The sequence below is a fragment of the Diceros bicornis genome, chromosome 37 (assembly GCF_020826845.1).
Source record: "Diceros bicornis minor isolate mBicDic1 chromosome 37, mDicBic1.mat.cur, whole genome shotgun sequence".
NCBI lineage: Eukaryota > Metazoa > Chordata > Mammalia > Perissodactyla > Rhinocerotidae > Diceros > Diceros bicornis.
The window spans coordinates 32647697-32664883 of record NC_080776.1 but is presented as its reverse complement, the minus strand read 5'-3'; positions in this window follow the sequence as shown (position 1 = coordinate 32664883).

Genomic DNA, 17187 nt, shown 5'->3' with positions numbered 1-17187 from the left:
TCCATTCCTTCTTTGAAGCCGACCACATGTATATTAAAGTTTGATCTTACCTAATAGTGACTGAGGCTCTGTTATTTTTCCACCCTTTTTTCTATTTTCCATGTTAATTTCTATTGCTTTACTTAAATTCCATGTAAAGAATTTGTTATTTCTAATATTGTATTTTTCAATTCTAAAATTTTCTTTTTTAAATTTTTCTGCTGAGATTTCCTACTCTTTCATTTGCTACAAGCATGTTTGTTTACCTTCATGTAGGATAGTTATGACAATCACTTTAAAATCTTTGTTTAATACTTATGCTTTCAGCCAAGATGAAATAACAGGGAACTAATTTACCCTTCTTCCCACAACAACTGAAAATTTTGGGGAACATATATGAAACAGTAGTTTTCACACAGTGGGTCTCAGGCAGCAGAGTTCAGTGACCCCTGAGAGACCTGGAACTGACAAGGTGGGCCCTGTGATGGCCCTGCTGCCTGGAGAGAGAATTCCAGGCTCCAGCACAGGGAAGGAGAACCCAGGTGGACCCCTGAGCTCTCCCTGAGTTGAAGAGATGGCACTGGGTGTCCTGGGAGGCTGAGGTGACTAGAGCACATACGGAAGACCACCCAAGAAGTGAGAACTGCAGCAAGAGAGAACTTCACAGATTCTCCGTGGGCCCACTGCATCTTCCACTGAGTAATGACCAGTGCACCCATGTGAGGAAACTACCCAACACTACAGAATCAAACACCAAAAAATTAGAGGAAATAATTCTTGGAGCTCACACAGACAGGAATGGTTTGGGTTCAACCAGTCCACACATGGCTTAGGAAAGCCCCATAACTGGCACGAGATTGTGTCCAGTATTCAGAGTGGCCTCAGTGGTGGAACACAGTCAGCCCTGGACTAAAGGTGACTCAGATCCCACCTGACAAAGCTTAGAATCAGCCTGAATGTTTCCAGTTGTTTCAGAGTAACACAACTCTGTCCCAGGAAACAGCTCAAGAATATTTTTAGGAGTACAAACTATCCAGGTTCCAACAAGGAAAAATACACAATGTCTACCAGCCAACCAGAAATTACCTGGTATGCAAAAAAGCAGAAAAACACATCGTGTAATGAGGAGACAAATCACTCAATTGATACTGACCACAAATAGCACAGAGGACGTAATTCATAGACAAAGATGGGATGTTATTACTGTCATCATATTCCACATGTTCAAGAAGTTAGAGACAAGACTGACAATGTAGGGGGTTGGGGGTGGGTGAAATAGGTGATGGGATAAGAGGTACAAACTTCCAGTCATAAAATGAATAAGTCATGGGGATGGGATTACATCATGGGGAACAAAGTCAACAATATTGTCATAACTTTGGTGACAGATGGCACTAGATTTATCATGGTGATCACTTTATAATGTATGTAAATGTCAAATCACTATGCGGTGCACCTGAAACTATCATAATATTGTATGTCAATACTTCAGTAAAAAAAAGAAAAGGCTGATGATGTTAAGTAGAAATATGAAAGATAGGAAAAAGACCCAAAAACTTTTAGAGATGAAATGTCTGTAATTAAACATCTGTAATGAAAACTTACTAGATGAGATTAAGAGCAAATCCGTCAAAAGATTAATGAACTTGAAGACATACCATAGAAACCATTCAAAATAAAATACAGAGAGAAAAGAGACCAAAGAAAATGAACAGAAAGTTAACTGCAGGACAACTTCAAATGGCCTCAAATATATGTAATCAGAGTCCCAGAAAGAGAAAGAGAAGAAAACAGAAAAAACAATTTGAGGAAATAATGACTGAAAATTTTCCATATTTTATTAAAAAAAAAAACTATAAACCCACATATCCAAGATACTTAATGAACCCCAAGTCTAAGAAGTATGAAGAAGGCACATCATAATTAAATTGCTTAAATATGGTGATAACAAGATAATCATGAAATCAGACAGGAGATAGAAAGACCTGCTGAGTGCAGAGGAACAAAGGTTAGAATGAAGGCAGATCTCTTACTGGAACTGAGGCCAGAGCAGAGTGAAGCAAGGTCTTCAGAGTAGTGAGAAAAAAAGCTGCTAATTTATGATTCTATGCCTGGCAGCAAAGGGTACAAATAAGATAAAATATCAACTTTCTCAGACACACAAGAGCTGAGATAATTCACGGTCACCAGCGGATCAGCGCTGAGAGATGCTGAAGGAAAATGACACAATATGGAAACCTTATGTGAAGAAAGGGATAGAGAGCACTTTCTGTGGGGTATGTAACATGTCGAATAAAACGTGTGACACCATGGACACGGAGGCTGCAGTGGGGGTGGGAGAGTACTGTTGTGAGGTTGTTCAGGCGTCATGAAGTGGTCTGATATTATTTGAAGATAAACTGTGAAAAGTTAAAGATGTGTACTGTAAACCCTAAGGCATGCACACATACACACGCACACAGCAAAGACTCATCCAGAATAAGCCAAAAAAGAGGATTAAATGGAATCATAAAAAATACTTAAATTATCCAAAAAAAAGCAGTCTAAGAGGAAAAAGCAAACAAAAAACAGATTGGTCAAATAAGAAACAAATCGCAGGATAGATTCAAATCTAACTATTATCAGCAGTAACATTAGATGACAGTGGTCTAAAAACCCCATTTAAAAGGCATAATTTGTCAGATTGAATAGGAAAGCAAACTCAACTACATGCTGCCTACCCCAAACCCACTTTAAATATAAAAACACAAATAAATTAAAAATAAAGAGATTGGAAAAACATGCCATGCTAACACTAGTTGAAAGAAAGCTGGAGAAGCTATACTAATACTAGATAAAGCAGATTTCAGGCACAGTGAATATGACCGGGAATAAAGGAGGTCGTTGTGAAATACAAAAGGGTCCATTATCAAGAAGACATAATACAGACTGTTTATGCACCTAATAACCGAGCTTTATGGCACATGAAGAAAAATCCTTATCTGCCAGTTCCAACACCTGGGTCATCTTGGGATCTATCTCAGTTGATCCTCTTTTCTCTTAATAATGTGTCCCATTTACTTGATTTTTGGATGTTGGGTGATTTTGCACTGTGTCCTGGACATTATGAATGTGGTGTGGTGGAAATTCTGGATTCTGTTATTTTCCACCAATGACTGTGTCTCTTGGTTCAGCAGGTAGTGATCTCAGCTGGTCTTGAACCGCAAACTGGCTCCTGGCTGCAGCTCCAGTCTCAGTTCAGATCTTCAGTTGGTAGCGAGTGGCTTGCGCATGCGTGGTTCAGTTCGTCAGAAAGGTGAGGGCAGAGTCTGAAGTTTCCCCTGCACATTTCTTCCCCTCCTGCAATCCCCCTTCCTCTTCAGTGACCATGTCCGGGACTAGGTGCCTGGAGAAACTCAAAGGTGGGTTTGGAAGCAATTAACTGTTACTCCAAGCTGTTTCTTTTCCTTTGGTAGCTTAAGGAGATGTAACCACCAGCCATCCTGAAACTGACCAAATGAGACACTCAAGGGAGATGTAAGCACCAGCCATCCTGAAACTGACCAAATGAGGCACTCAAGGGAGATGTAAGCACCAGCCATCCTGAAACTGACCAAATGAGGCACTCAAGGGAGATGTAAGCACCAGCCATCCTGAAACTGACCAAATGAGGCACTCAAGGGAGATGTAACCACCAGCCATCCTGAAACTGACCAAATGAGGCACTCAAGAGAGATGTAACCACCAGCCATCCTGAAACTGACCAAATGAGGCACTCAAGGGAGATGTAACCACCAGCCATCCTGAAACTGACCAAGCCTCACCACAAGAGCTATGCCCATGACCTTTGCTTTATTTTTAATGCAAAGATCTCTCCAGGAGGAGCTTAGGCCTCATTATGTGGAAGCATGTTCTCCAACTGAGCCTGTGCAAGTGAATACCCCCACCTCTCCCTTTTGAATATTATTCCCCAACTGAAATAAAAGTTCCTGCTTCCCTTAGTTCTGGGACGCCATGACTTTGGAAATGATTCCTCACGGCCTCCTGTTTGCTGCAAATACAGTTTACTTTGTGAGACAACTTCCACTGGTATAGTCTTATTTAACTCACCAGGAGGCGAGCCCACTTGGTTCGGTAACAAGCCCACTTGGTTTGGTAACAACCACAGCCCCCCAGTTTCATTTTTCTTGTTCTTGGGCTGTGAAGACTGTGGTTTTCCCAGAGCCACTGCCTCCCATGCCCTGCTCTGACTGCACATGGCCCCAGACTGGAAGCCACAGGAATTCACTTCAAACTACTCCCCCGGAATCTGTCTGCTGCTGTTCACTCCCCAGTGCCGTCAAGCGGCTCCTGGTTGCGTTATGTACAGATTTTCTAGTTGTTCTCTGTGGGGGAGGCAGTGTGGCGTGATTTCACAAAATCATTACAGGAAGCAGAACCAGTAATTACCCGTCCACTTTTAGAACTGCCTTGTGCACGAACCTCACATCCTTTGAGTCACATTTGGAAAAAGTGTACTTTTCATCTGTTTCAAAGGTCGAGATAGCTTCACTGCAGGGGACTTGAATAGATTACCATCTTCCAGAGGACATGAGTGCAGCGTAGTGAACGGAACCCCTGAATAGCCACGGGTGCACTAGACGAGGGTTGGGGCCGGCTACCACAGGAGGGAGGAGGAGAGGACAGCTGGAGCCTATTCTGTTTTCAGAGTCCCTGTCTCAGCACAGCTGTCTGCTCCTGCCCAGAAGCCACCTCCCCTCCTTCTTTCTATGTCCTTAGGGAAAAATAAAGCCAACCTCCTTTTCTCCCCCCTCATCCCCACCAACCCGCCAGTTGTTCAGTGTCAGCCTGACACCATACCCACCAGTCATTCAGTGTCAGCCTGACACCATGCCCACCAGTCATTCAGTGTCAGCCTGACACATGCCCACTGGTCAGAGTGGGCCCAGGATCCAAGGACACACCACTGAGCAGTCTGGTCTCTGCCTCACAGCTCAGCAGAGATAGTCATGCTAACAGACGCCAGGTGAGAGGGAGATGGGTGAGGGTCAGGACAGAGGAGGTTACACCTGAGGGAAGTTGGGGGCCCCCTTGTGCCACGGAAGGAGGGTGGTCCTCACTCTGCAGGCAGCAGGAGCTGGGGCACCGAGGAGTGTTGTGCTAGGAGCGTTGTGATCCGACTGCGTTTCACTCAGCATTAACAAGCTCCCACCCAGCCTCCGCCCCTGGCACGCCCAGTGCGTCTCCAGAGAGGGGCAGACGCGAGCCAGAAGGATCCCGGCGGCAGCAGTATTTCCCCACCAAGTGCAGGGGGGAGGGCTGTGGTCCTGGGTTTGGAGCTGAGAGGAGGTGGAGAGCTCCAGCACGGGAGGGCGGGGGTAAGCAGGGAACTGACGGGGAGCCCAGCCAGGGGCATTGCCAGGACAGGAAAGCGGGTGCAGGTCGGTCCTGGGGGCTCAGTGTTCAGGTGATGGTCTAGGGGCTGGAGCTCTCCCCTGCACACTCATTTCCTGTGGATGGGGCGGCAGGGCCCCAGAACCCGGACACACTGCTGTTAAGACAGTAAATCTTGTAACAGCAGCCACCGTGCATCGAGCACACGCTCCTGCCGTGCTTCACCTGCACCACCTCCCCTTCTGACCACCTCCCGGAAGTGACCTGTAGACCCCATGGGGGTGTCTGATGCTCCTGGTGAGCTGACAGGGTGACGCGGTGGGAGGAAATGAGGGGGATGCTGCTGGCTCTGCTGGCCACGCCACAGCCGGGACTCAGGGCCAGGACACGAGCTTCGTGGGGGTGCTTGCCCCCCATACAGACGCGACGCTGTGACTGGAGCGGCTCAAGAACTTGGTCCGGCCGTGTGGCTCCTGAGTGGGGAGCAGCCAGGCTGGCCACACTCGGGCGCTCCTGGAACATGCGTGCGGAGCCTCTGCTCCAACTGTCTGCATCCTGGTCCCCTCAGGAGCAGCTATGGGACCCAAGCGCTCTCTTCTTCTTGACGGTTGACTGCACTTGTCTGAAGCTGGCGGACACAGTCAAGGCGGTGGGAAACGCTGGGCATCGTGAGGGGGACTGGGCCCACCCTCAGAATGAGCACGTGTGTGTGTTGTGTGCCACTGCTGGCTTAGGCATGCTTATAAGTGACATACGTGTGCGCACATGCACACACACACACGCACGCACACTCACAGCTCCCTTTCACCAGAAGTGTTCCCGAGGGAATGCCAGCGCAGCCCTGGCATGTGTCCAGGTCTCTGTCACACCCCTGCAGCTGGAAGGTGTGAGCTGAGACAAGGAGAGAGAAGAGGACACCAGGAGAGGAGAAACTGCCTGTTCCAGGAGGTGTCAAGGAGAACAGCGCCCCGTCTCTGAGGCAGAAGCTGGGGCCTTCTCGGGTCCCCTGAGGGCTTGGCCAAGTCACTTTCTACAGAGGACTTGGGGTCCCCACAGCCTGTCCAGGGCCTCTTCCCTGACTCTACTGAGAAAATACAGACCACTCTGGACAGCACCCACGAGGGCCACGGTGAGACCTGTCTGCGGGGCAGCGGCCTGGAGCAGGCCCTGTTCAGAGGGGCCGGGAGATGTCACCAGGCTGTTAGGGGGGTGGTCTGGGAGGCTCAGAGCAGGATGTCAGAGGCGGTCCATGCCGTGCTGACCGTGTGACTCACGGGATGCTGGAAAAAAACGGAACTAACCAGAATGCTGAAGCAGCTCTCTCCTGGCCTGAACAGACTCCTCTGTGCTTCTCCCGCCCAGACGAAGAGGACAGGAGTGTCCCCATAGCTTCATTCACCTGCCCACACCTGCTGGCCAGGACTCAGGGAAGAAGCCAGGCCTGCTGGTGCCCTGGGCACTGGGTTCCGTTCAGGACACTGACTCACACCTGACAGACAGACGCAGCCCCACCCCCTGCCCCTCTGCCCCCTGCCCCCTCACCCCTGACCCCTCTGCACCCCTGACCCCCGACCCCTGCTCCCCTTGGGCTGGGCTCCTGCAGCACCACAGCAGCTGATGCCTGGCTAGAGTTTCAAGCTGTGGCTTTGACTCATCGCATCTCTGCTCCTTGACTCATCGCCCTGTGACCTGCTCGGAAACCACCCTCTGGTCCTGGGTTGGCTCTCATCCCCGCCTTCTCCCTGGAGTCTCACCCTAAGAGCCCAGATGTCTCTGCCCATCTTTCCTTTAAACATTTTTTGAGCAGAGCAGAGCTGATCTTAAAAACATAAATCATGTCTGTTTTGGCCAAATGCAGTGATTTCTCCCAGATTGAGAAATAAATCTGTTTATTAAAAATAATTCTGTTGCAACGAAGCAGGACTGGGGCAGATCTGAGCCGTGATCAGCGTGAGCCGCAGAGAGCAGAACGTACAGCCTTCGCCCCTAAATGTCAGGCCCAGATTATGGGGCTGAGAAAAAACAAAAGATAAGAATGGACGAGGAGAATGGGATTTGGACAAGGATGTTCCTGCAGATGCCTGTGGAGACAGGAGGGAGGAGGGAGGACCAGGGCCTGGGACAGATGCCCTTCCAGGTCCCGTTGGAGAACCGCCAATCCTGCAAGGCCGGCCTGCGTCAGGGCCACACCGGACACCAGGGGCCCCAGGGATGCTCTCGCTGCGGTGACTTGACAGCAGGAACATCAGAGGGAGGTACAAACTTCATGAGCACTGTCCAGGGATCCTCACTCCAGGCCAGACCCCAGGCTCTGCCTGTAGGTACCACCCGGGGCCACGTCCACAGGGGCTGCCACAGTCCTGTCACCAGAACGACAGTGCGGAGGGTGATGATAGCATCTGTCGTTCATTAAACATGACACCGCCTTTCTGCAAAGCCGTCAGCCCTCCTGGGGCCCAGCTAAGAAATGGCCTATAAAACCCTGACTCATGACCTCAAAGCACATTTGCCAACCTAAAGAGCCTTCTCGGCAACTGTGTCCAGGGTTTATCCGTGTGCAGTAATTTCACACCCCTGACCTTTAACACATCCATGGTCTGACACCTCCCCCCAGAAGCTCTCCCCATCAGCAGCACTGAAGCGTCCAGAACATGCTCGACAGTCGTGGGAGCCCAGGGCCGTGTCCCTCTGGGTGACAAGTGGCAGCCGTCTGTCCTTTGCCAGTGGACATGTCAGCACACACGGGCCACTGCCTTCGTGGTGGTCTCCAAGCTGCCAGGGAGGAGGAGCTCAGCCCTGTCCCCTTTGTTTGTTTCCATGGTAACCTTGAGACTCAGGGGCAGGCCTCCTCCCTGGCCAGAGCTGTCAGGCCCTCCTCTGCCCACATCACCCTGGGCAGAGCGTGGGGTGTGCAGAGGACAGACAGTTGCAGGTGGGGACTCTGTGCAGGGCTCACCTGGGGCTTCACCTGAAGGTCAAGAGGCCACAGGGATGGTGATGACTGAGCTTGAACTCCACCCCAGATGGTCTCATTCCCAGGCCAGTTATCTTCCCAGAGAACCCAAGGCTTCCTGAGTAACTGTCAGACCAGGAAGGGTGGTCCTACACCTCAGGCACCACTGTGAACCAGAAGGTGGTGGAGCCTGGTGGCATGGTGCCTCATAAAGACCCAGGAAGTGCTTTCTTCCCTCTCCCTCCTCCCACGTCCCTCCTCCCTCCTTTCCTGCCTCCCAGAGGCACTAGGCCTAGACTGGGAACAAGCCCCCACCTCACTGAGCCCCCAGTTTGGATGAGGGACGCCCTCGGAGACGTCCCTTGAGTGAAGCTCTGTGACCCGGCTGCCATTGGAACGCCCACCCGTTCTGGGGGTTGGCTCTACCTCCGCCCTGGGGCCTGGAGGACTTTTCCAGAGCTTGACTAGAAGCTCCCAGGCCCCTGAGCACACTTTGCTCTCCAGCTCGCAAGAATCTCCCCCAGATTCCCGGGCCCTGTCCCAGCCAGGCCCCTCGCTCCTGCCAGGCCTGGGAGCCAGGCCATCGGCTCCTCTCGGGTGACAGTCAGCAATCCTGGGACGCTGCGGGTTCCAACGCAGAGAAACAGGTGCGTGCGTTTGGGGAGAAGAGACTCCGGTTCCTGCCAGGTGAAGTGACCGACGACGGAGGGAGGCTCCTCCCGGTCACAGAATCGGCCATCACAGGTCCCTCCACTCTTTACATTTCTGGAGGCCACCTGGGAAGTGACGGGTCACCAGGGACTGGTAACATGATGGACAGCAAGTAATTAGGGGTGGATTCTCCCTGTTTGCAGCGTCTGGGGCCGCTGTGGGCACAGCAGATCAGGTGAGGAGGGAAAGGGGTGCTCAGGGCTGTGGGGAATGGGTGGGCATGGAGATTGGACCTCTGCCCACCCTGCCCCATGGGTCCCCACCCGCCCGAGCCCAGCGGTCTCTCTGCACCTTCACTCCCTCCCAGCCAGGGCCCCTGGATGAAGGAGAGGAGATGGCTCTGCAGCCATAAGTCCCGCACCCCCAAATCCAGACCCAGCGCCAGGCCCTGCAGTCTGTCGGCCTGTTGAGGGCGTGACTCTGGGAAGGAGGGAGCGGGGTGCACGGGCCTGCAGCTTCATCAGGGGGCAGAGAAGCAGCGGTGAGCACAGTGGGAGCTGCCCGCCAGGTGAAGGCCCACGGCTGCGGGAGTCGGCCCTGCACAGAGCCAGCGAGCCAGACCCGCAGCAGCAACACGTGTAACCCGGGCCACGTGGACTCCTCTGACTGAGGGTGCGGCCTGTGGGGCCCATGCTGGGTCAGGTGTCCCTGCCACTGGGGGACATTTTAGGGCACAGTGTGCATGACCTTGGGGATCGAGGTGAATTCCAGTAGGTGAGGAGAGGCCACCTGTCTGCTCCTATTTTATACCCGTGTTTTCAGTAACTCCATCAGGTCGGTCTGGGCCACTTTAAGGAAGCCCCTGTCCCACTCCTGCCCCAAGTGGCCAGTCTGTAAGAAGAGCTGGGCAGGCCTGGAAGACACAGCACAGAGCCGCAGCAGAGGCAGGGGCAGCTCGGGGCCCGGGGGCGTCAGCAAGCCGAGCCAGAGGTGGCTGTCGCTGGACATCGCAAACTACACCAACTGTTATGGTCAAACCGACTGTTGGGGGACAGTTAGCTAAAGTTCCAGGTTTCTCTTTGTGGTGATGAAAATGCCCCGAGACTGACCGTGGTGATGGTTGCACTTATCTACGAATAAGCCAAAACCATCAAAGGGCACCCTTTCAATGGTGAATGTGTGGTGTGTGAATTACAACTCAACAAAGCTGTTTAAAATGAATGAAAGAACAAATAAATAAATACAATGAAAATGGAAAAAGAAAAGGATCTGTGAGCTCCTCTAGGTGTTGGGTGTTGGAGATTTCCAGAGGTTCCGGGTCCCCTCTCTGAGGCCGAGCACCTCACCTCAGCCAGCAGGACCTCAGTTTACTCGTGTGTAATTAAGAGATTATCACACACACACGCACCCTGCCATGGGGCCGTTTGGAAGGTGAAGGCGATAATAGTCTTCAGCACAGCCTGACACACAGAGGACATTAAAAGCCATTGCTGCATTCATTATCTGAGTGTTAATATATTACTGAGAGGGGTCCTGAACCATTGCCATAGCGAGTCTCTGCAGAGGTCAGAGGCTCCTCAAGGCCAGGGAGCTGCCCGAAGGGGATGGGACCGAGGGCGCAGATGTCCTGCAGGAGGGTCAGGTGGGGCAGCTAATGGGGCAAGTGGATGGCCTCACCCAAAAGCCACCCGCCCAGCAGTGGGGACTCACTTGGAGGCTCCGCTCCCACCCTGCTCCCTCCAGGTGGAGAAAGTGAGGTCAGCCCGGCAGAGCCCTGCCCCCTCCAGACAAGCTGAAGGAGGTGGGAAGGCCACTGAAGACTCTCTGAGTCACCTGGCGATTTCCCAACCCTGAGTCATGCCATCCCTACTGGGACTAAGCACTGGTATGATTTGATTTAAGTTGCATGAGAAGTTGATGATTGTATCTAAAGTACCATTGTTGCTACTAATATTATTACTACTACACTTACAACTCTGATGATGATACTAGTAGTATAGTAACAAAAATATTTATTAAGTATTTATGTGCCAAGCACTTAGCATAGTGGTATCTCATATATCTAAATAGGCATTTTTACAATATCATCATTTACTTTCTCATTATTGATATTACACAACAATAGTCACGAATGGTCAAACCATGGTATAAGCAAAAGGTTAGAAACAAGCATTTGATTTACAAAAAGGAAGGTTTCCCATTCCTTTGGAGCCTCCTTAACCCTTCTTGAAGGAAGACAAATGCGTCCTCTTGTGGGCGTCACCAGCACTGCTTCGACTGCCTGACACACTTAGCTGTGTGACTTTGGGATATTAATAAATGTCTTTCAGCCTGTTTCCTTACAGCAGAATGGAGACAATATTGCTTACCTTGTAGGAATGTTAGGGTGAAATGAGAAAATATACATCAAGCGCCTGAGACATTTTAGGCATTTAAAGTGAGCAACTTGAATTTTACCTATATATAGCAATGATTGTCAATTGGGTTGGAGGAGAGGACATGTTCTCCTATAGAAGCCTATCAGAATTTCTTTTATTTTTTTATTTTTTATTTTTTTGGTGAGGAAGACCGGCCATGAGCTAACATCCTTTGCCAACCTTCCTCTCTTTTTTTTTGCTTGAGGAAAATTGGCCCTGAGCTAAATCTGTGCCCATCTTCCTCTATTTTGTATGTGGAATGCTGCCACAGCATGGCTTGATGAGTGGTGTGTAGGTCTGTGCCCGGGATCCGAACCTGCAAACCCCGGGCCACTGCAGCAGAGTATGCAAACCGCTACACCACTAGTCATCAGAATTTCTGAGTGAGGCCTTTTTAAAGTCATATATGATCTCCCCCAAATGGACATTCTTTTCTCCTCTTTTTCTTTCCTCCCCCTCTCAACTCCAGAACTATGGCTATGTCAAACAACTTTTCCTGATGAAAGACTTTTATGTTGGGATAGAGTGGAAGAAAGCTTGAGAACTTTTGATAAAAGTAGTAGTTTCCAACTTCCCTGTATCAGATCACTTGGGGATCTTGATCTAAGCAGATTCCCTGGCTGAACTACCTAACAGAAGTTCTCAAACTCTAGTATGCATGCACACGAAGTGCAACTTCCTTTGGATTGCTGAGAGTGAAAGGGAGCAGGGAGGGGGAGAGAGGAGAGAGATGAGTTTTGTGTTTAAGAATGAAGAATCCAGTTGACTTTCTGTAAATTGTTAAGGGTCGCATTCTGCTTTACTATGTCTCCTTGTAACTAACTACCCGCATTTATGCATTGTGAAAGATGGGTCTGTGAAGAAAACATCACAGGGACTGACGCCCTGTTAAGGGAAATGCTCCAGACTAATAATGCCAAAAACCACTCTCCTAAACAACTCCAAGAAGGTATAGTAGATTGATACTCCTTCTTCCCCTTTAGTAGTGCAAAGAGATGTTAGGCTCATTGAAATCTTACAATCATGCAGAACTTCCCTAGGGATATAATAAGGTTTTGGTGAATATAATTTTAATCATTCTCTTTGAGTTTAAGGAGTTTTAACCATTTCTTTCTGATATGCTTGTATCTGTTTCCTCCTAGGTCCTACGTTATATCACTAAACAGGTTGTGTGAAAGGTCGATAGAAAGAAGTCAGAAATAAGTGCCGTGGAATAGAGCAACGTACTTGTGGTTACTGGATAGTGTTCTAGATCACCACTGTCAAATAGAAATAAGACGCAAGCCACACATATAATTTTAACATATAATTTTAAACTTTCTATAGCCACATTAAAGTAAAAAGGCAAAATTAATTTTAATAACTATTTCATTTAACTCAATATATCTAATATATTATTCCATCAGGTGCTCGATATCAAAAACGATTAATGAGATATTTTACTGTTGTTCCATACTAAGTCTTAGGAATCCAGTGTATATTTTATACTTACTGCACATCTCATTTTGGACTAGCTACATTTCAAGTGCTCAACAGCCAGGTGTGGTTAGTGTCTGTTCTATTGAAGAGCACAGGATTGATATTATTGAATAACAGCAATCTGCTGGGTGCTTATAACCTATAAAGGGGGCCACCCTTATAGGCATCAACAAATTCCAATCTTTCAAATGAATGGGACTACCAAAGGCAATACTTAGGTATATTTTCATATTTCAATCAATTTTTAAAATCAGTCAGAATCACCAAGGAAATGACCCTTGTCTTTGGGTCACTAATGTGATTTCTTAAATGAGATATGTTTTGTTCTTTGTGAAATAACTACACCTAAATGAATTTTTCTTAAGGTCCTTATTTTAAGTATGGCCAAAACTATGGCTAGGATTGAAAGTTTTACATTTAGAGCAACATTGTTTTCTTGATTTGTTTGGCCTGTAGTCTGATAGAGCAATGTTACTTCTTATTTGGTAAGCTGTATAGAATTTAGATGATGACTGCTAAGTTTCCCCTTTAGCATTTTCAGCTGTCCCAGTAAGACATATGGACACAATACAGATTCTAGAACGCTTGACTCCACTCTCTGCCAGTGAACTTATACCATATGCAGAAGTATTAACATCCAATATGAACCAGCTATTGAATTCAGGGGTTCTGTGGAGAATGCTTCAAACAGTCAATAAACTATGGATGATTCTTAAAACTGTGATGCCTAGAAGGTAATTTCAGTGTATTGTTACACGTAATAGATAAGTGTATAGCAGTGATTATATACAATAACCTAAACTTAATGGGTGAAAAAAAGTGTTGAGTGTTTAACAATAGAAAACCCCTCTGAACACTACTAATTAAAGAGTCATTATAACTTTAAGAAAAAGCATAAATTTGATCTTAAGAAACAGAGAGAAACTATAAAGTATTTCCAACTTGAGAAACTTTTTTAAAAGTGAGTTCTCCTCTATAGGCATCTGTCATTTGTGGCTAATTGTGATTTAGATCACCATTGTGTCTTGCATCATTGTGGTGGCTCCACATTTTGCTGCACATTAAAATCACCTGGAGAGCTGTTAAAACTCTTGATCCCCAATTGTAACCCATGCCAATTAAATCAGAATGTCTGCAGATGGGAGTCAGGCATTAGTATTTTTTTTAAGATTCCCCAGTTGATTCCATTATGCAGCAATGTTTAGAGAACACTTGACTAATTATTTCTTCTTTAGTCAAATGGGTCTCTGCTGGTCCATAGATTGCATCAGAAACACCTGGTCAGCTCTGAAAAACAGGATACTGGGCTGGCTTTCCCTGAGATATCAGATGCTTAATGTTCAATTAAGTAATTTCGATGCGAAAAAGAAAAGCATACACTTGAAAAATACTGTAAGAATTTTCATATTTTTAAACAAGGCAGTTTTGTAGGCTTCTAAGATTAAATACAGCAGCTCCTGTTTTGTTTTGTTTTAAACTGAGGCTTTGGAATATTTTATGTGAGTAGAAAACCTCTAGGAGTTCAGAAAAGGTTGAAATAAATGGTTTCTAACTAAATGCAGCACACATTCTTGGATCAGTTTTCATCAGTTTTCAAAGACTGGTCAAAACCTGCTGTGTTTAAATAATAACATGCTGTTTTTCATCACATTCATTGATGATGTAAACAAAATGTGTAACTATATTAGTAAATGTTAATATTCATGTATTTTAAGTTAAGGTTACAAAATTTGTCACAATGTGATTTTTTTATTCAAGTGAAAACAGATGTGTGCAGCTATTTTGAATATTGGTTTATAAACATTCCTATTCTTTATCAAATGAACTTGTAGTTTTTTGTGTTTTCTTTCACTACTGTTCACCTGAAAGGAACAGTTCAAGGGACTGGAATCCAGGACTGTCTGGCTCCAGAGCCTACCTGTATCCATTTCTGTTAACGCTCCACACATCAAATGGCCATACAAGGCTAGGGTGGGTTGAGAGCCTTAGGAATTGAGCGGAGGAAAATCGTAGTCCTTTCCCTGGAGCAGTTACTTACACGATTTGATATTTAAAAAAATTGTAAAAGCAGAATAAAAATTTGAAGATTTTTTTAAGTATTGATAAATTATCCTTCATTCCACTGTTTTAACAGCAAGTTACATTTTTTATACTTTCCCTCTATCTTTGCTTATGCATATATATTTTCACATAATGGAATTCATAATACCCAGTAGGGAGTCTGCTTTCTTTCATTTAACTTTATATGAAATTTTTTTTGCAAGTTGTTTAGTTTTGATAATTATTTTACTGGCTTCATAATAATCAAACTGATATATCATAACCGTATAGGGTGCTATTACTAGACCGGGAGGTTGATGACTTTTTTCAGGATTACAGTAGGCACTGTTATCAACTGAGGTACTTTTACTTTTTCTTTCTTTTGGATTACTCTTTTAGGATAAATTTTTGAGCCTGAGATTACTAAATTAAAAGGTAGAATTTATATTTAGCACTGTACATTTTGCAATTTGGGAAGATGCAGTAAAACTGAAAGGGAGGCAAACAAATCCACTCTCCTCCCGCTGCTCCCCCTGCAGCAAACCTCTCCCCAAACTACTTGCTCAAACTTGAGAAACTGTCTCAGGTTTTGCTTTTTTGAGACACTAGTACTGGAGCCAAGCTTAAGTTACTCAGAAATTGACAAAATCACAATTTGGAGAGATCAAGATTAACTCCCTACCTTCGAGGAAGCTGAAGTGTACTTCATGGCAAAGAATAACAACGGAGTGTTAGGAGGGACAGAGGCGGATGAGCCTTGATGGAGCAGAAGCGGCCGGGGCGGGAGCGCTCTAGAGCGTTGCTCTGGGTGGACTCGCTATCCGGGGAAGCCTCGAACATCCTGAGGTTCTGCGGCCAGTCGTCAACCAGCCTTGTCGCCTGGCCGGGCTCGGGCGTCTGGCAGTTCCCGCCTCCGTCTGTGCGACACGCGGGCTGCCGTGAAGGTCGGAAGCGTGAGCTGAGCGGCACTGCCGGGCGCTCTGGGAAGAACCCGGCGAGGCTTCAAAGGGTTTCCTTTCGGTTGGTCTACAGACCTGAAGAATGAGACTGCGAGTTTCCAAGGAAACGGATGCACGGGTTAAGTCGCCGGTTTCAAAATCTCAAAACGGAGAAGACTTTTCCTTTAAACCCTGCGGTCTGCGAGCGTCCTTCGCTTTTCAGGCGTTCGCCTCCGGGCCACCAAATCCTTTGCGTCGGTTTTTATTGCGGAGGCTTCCCTCGGGGGCCAGGGTTCGCGCCCCCTCACCTCGCGCCGGGATTGGTTGCTTGGTTTCTGCTCTGGCGGGTGATTGGGTGCTGGGAGTCGAGGGGGCGGGAGGCGGGAATTCGTCCGGGAGAGCACGGGCGCGGCCTGGAGAGAGCGGAGGAGGGAGCGGGCGAGGCGCCGGAGTCCGCGCTGGGCCGGGGCGTGGCAGCCCGGTGAGGAGGCGAGAGGTCTGGGGCCTCTCCTCTCTGCCAGGATCCGCCGTGTGTGCTCCTGGATACCGTTTCCTTTTCTCCCGGGACCGGAGCCCAGGCAGCGCTGCCTCGGTTTTCCTCAGAACAGGCCAGCCTGTCTCTCGTGGGGCGGCGCGCAGCCTGCCCGAAGGGAGCCTTCTGCTCTCGCCTGGCCGCCGTGCGGGCCGTCGGGGTGCCCGTGTCCCCGGGCCTCGGGGGTCTGAGCACGCGGAGGCTGGAGGGAGCCTGTCCCGACCCCCGGGGAGAGGGCCCGGGCCCCCTCGGCCCCCCGCTGACTCGTGGCGGTGGGGGCGACGGCGGGAGGCGGATCGGGGCCTCGTCCTTTATCCCCTGGGGGATGGCGGCGACTGCGGGCGGGGTGGATTTCTAGGCTGTGTCTGAGGAGCTAGCCGGCGTTGCGTTATTGGCTGCGGTGAGGGGGTTAGAGGCCACCAAATCTCTTCTCAAGAGTCGCACAGATAGAATCACAGAATATTAGAACTGGGAAATACCTCAGAATAGTGGTTCTTAGCTTGTTTTGGAACACACAGGCTAGGGGTCAGGGTATAATTGGCTTCATAAGCTGTTGAATTGCTCTTTTAGCCATCCCTCCATCCCCAGGTCGAATTCGCAGTTTTTTTTCACTATTGCAAGGAAGTCCTCAGTTGATAACAGTACATATTTGTCTCCCCTCTATTTTCAGTTATTTTATTAGGATATAGTTCTGAGAATGAGAAATCCACGGACGTTCTCTTCAGAGAAACGCAGTCATGTACCAAGACTTCTGCACGCAATAGCAAGAGAGCACAGTCTCTGACTTCCGTCTCTGGAGCCTAGATTAAGCATAGGTGGTTTAGA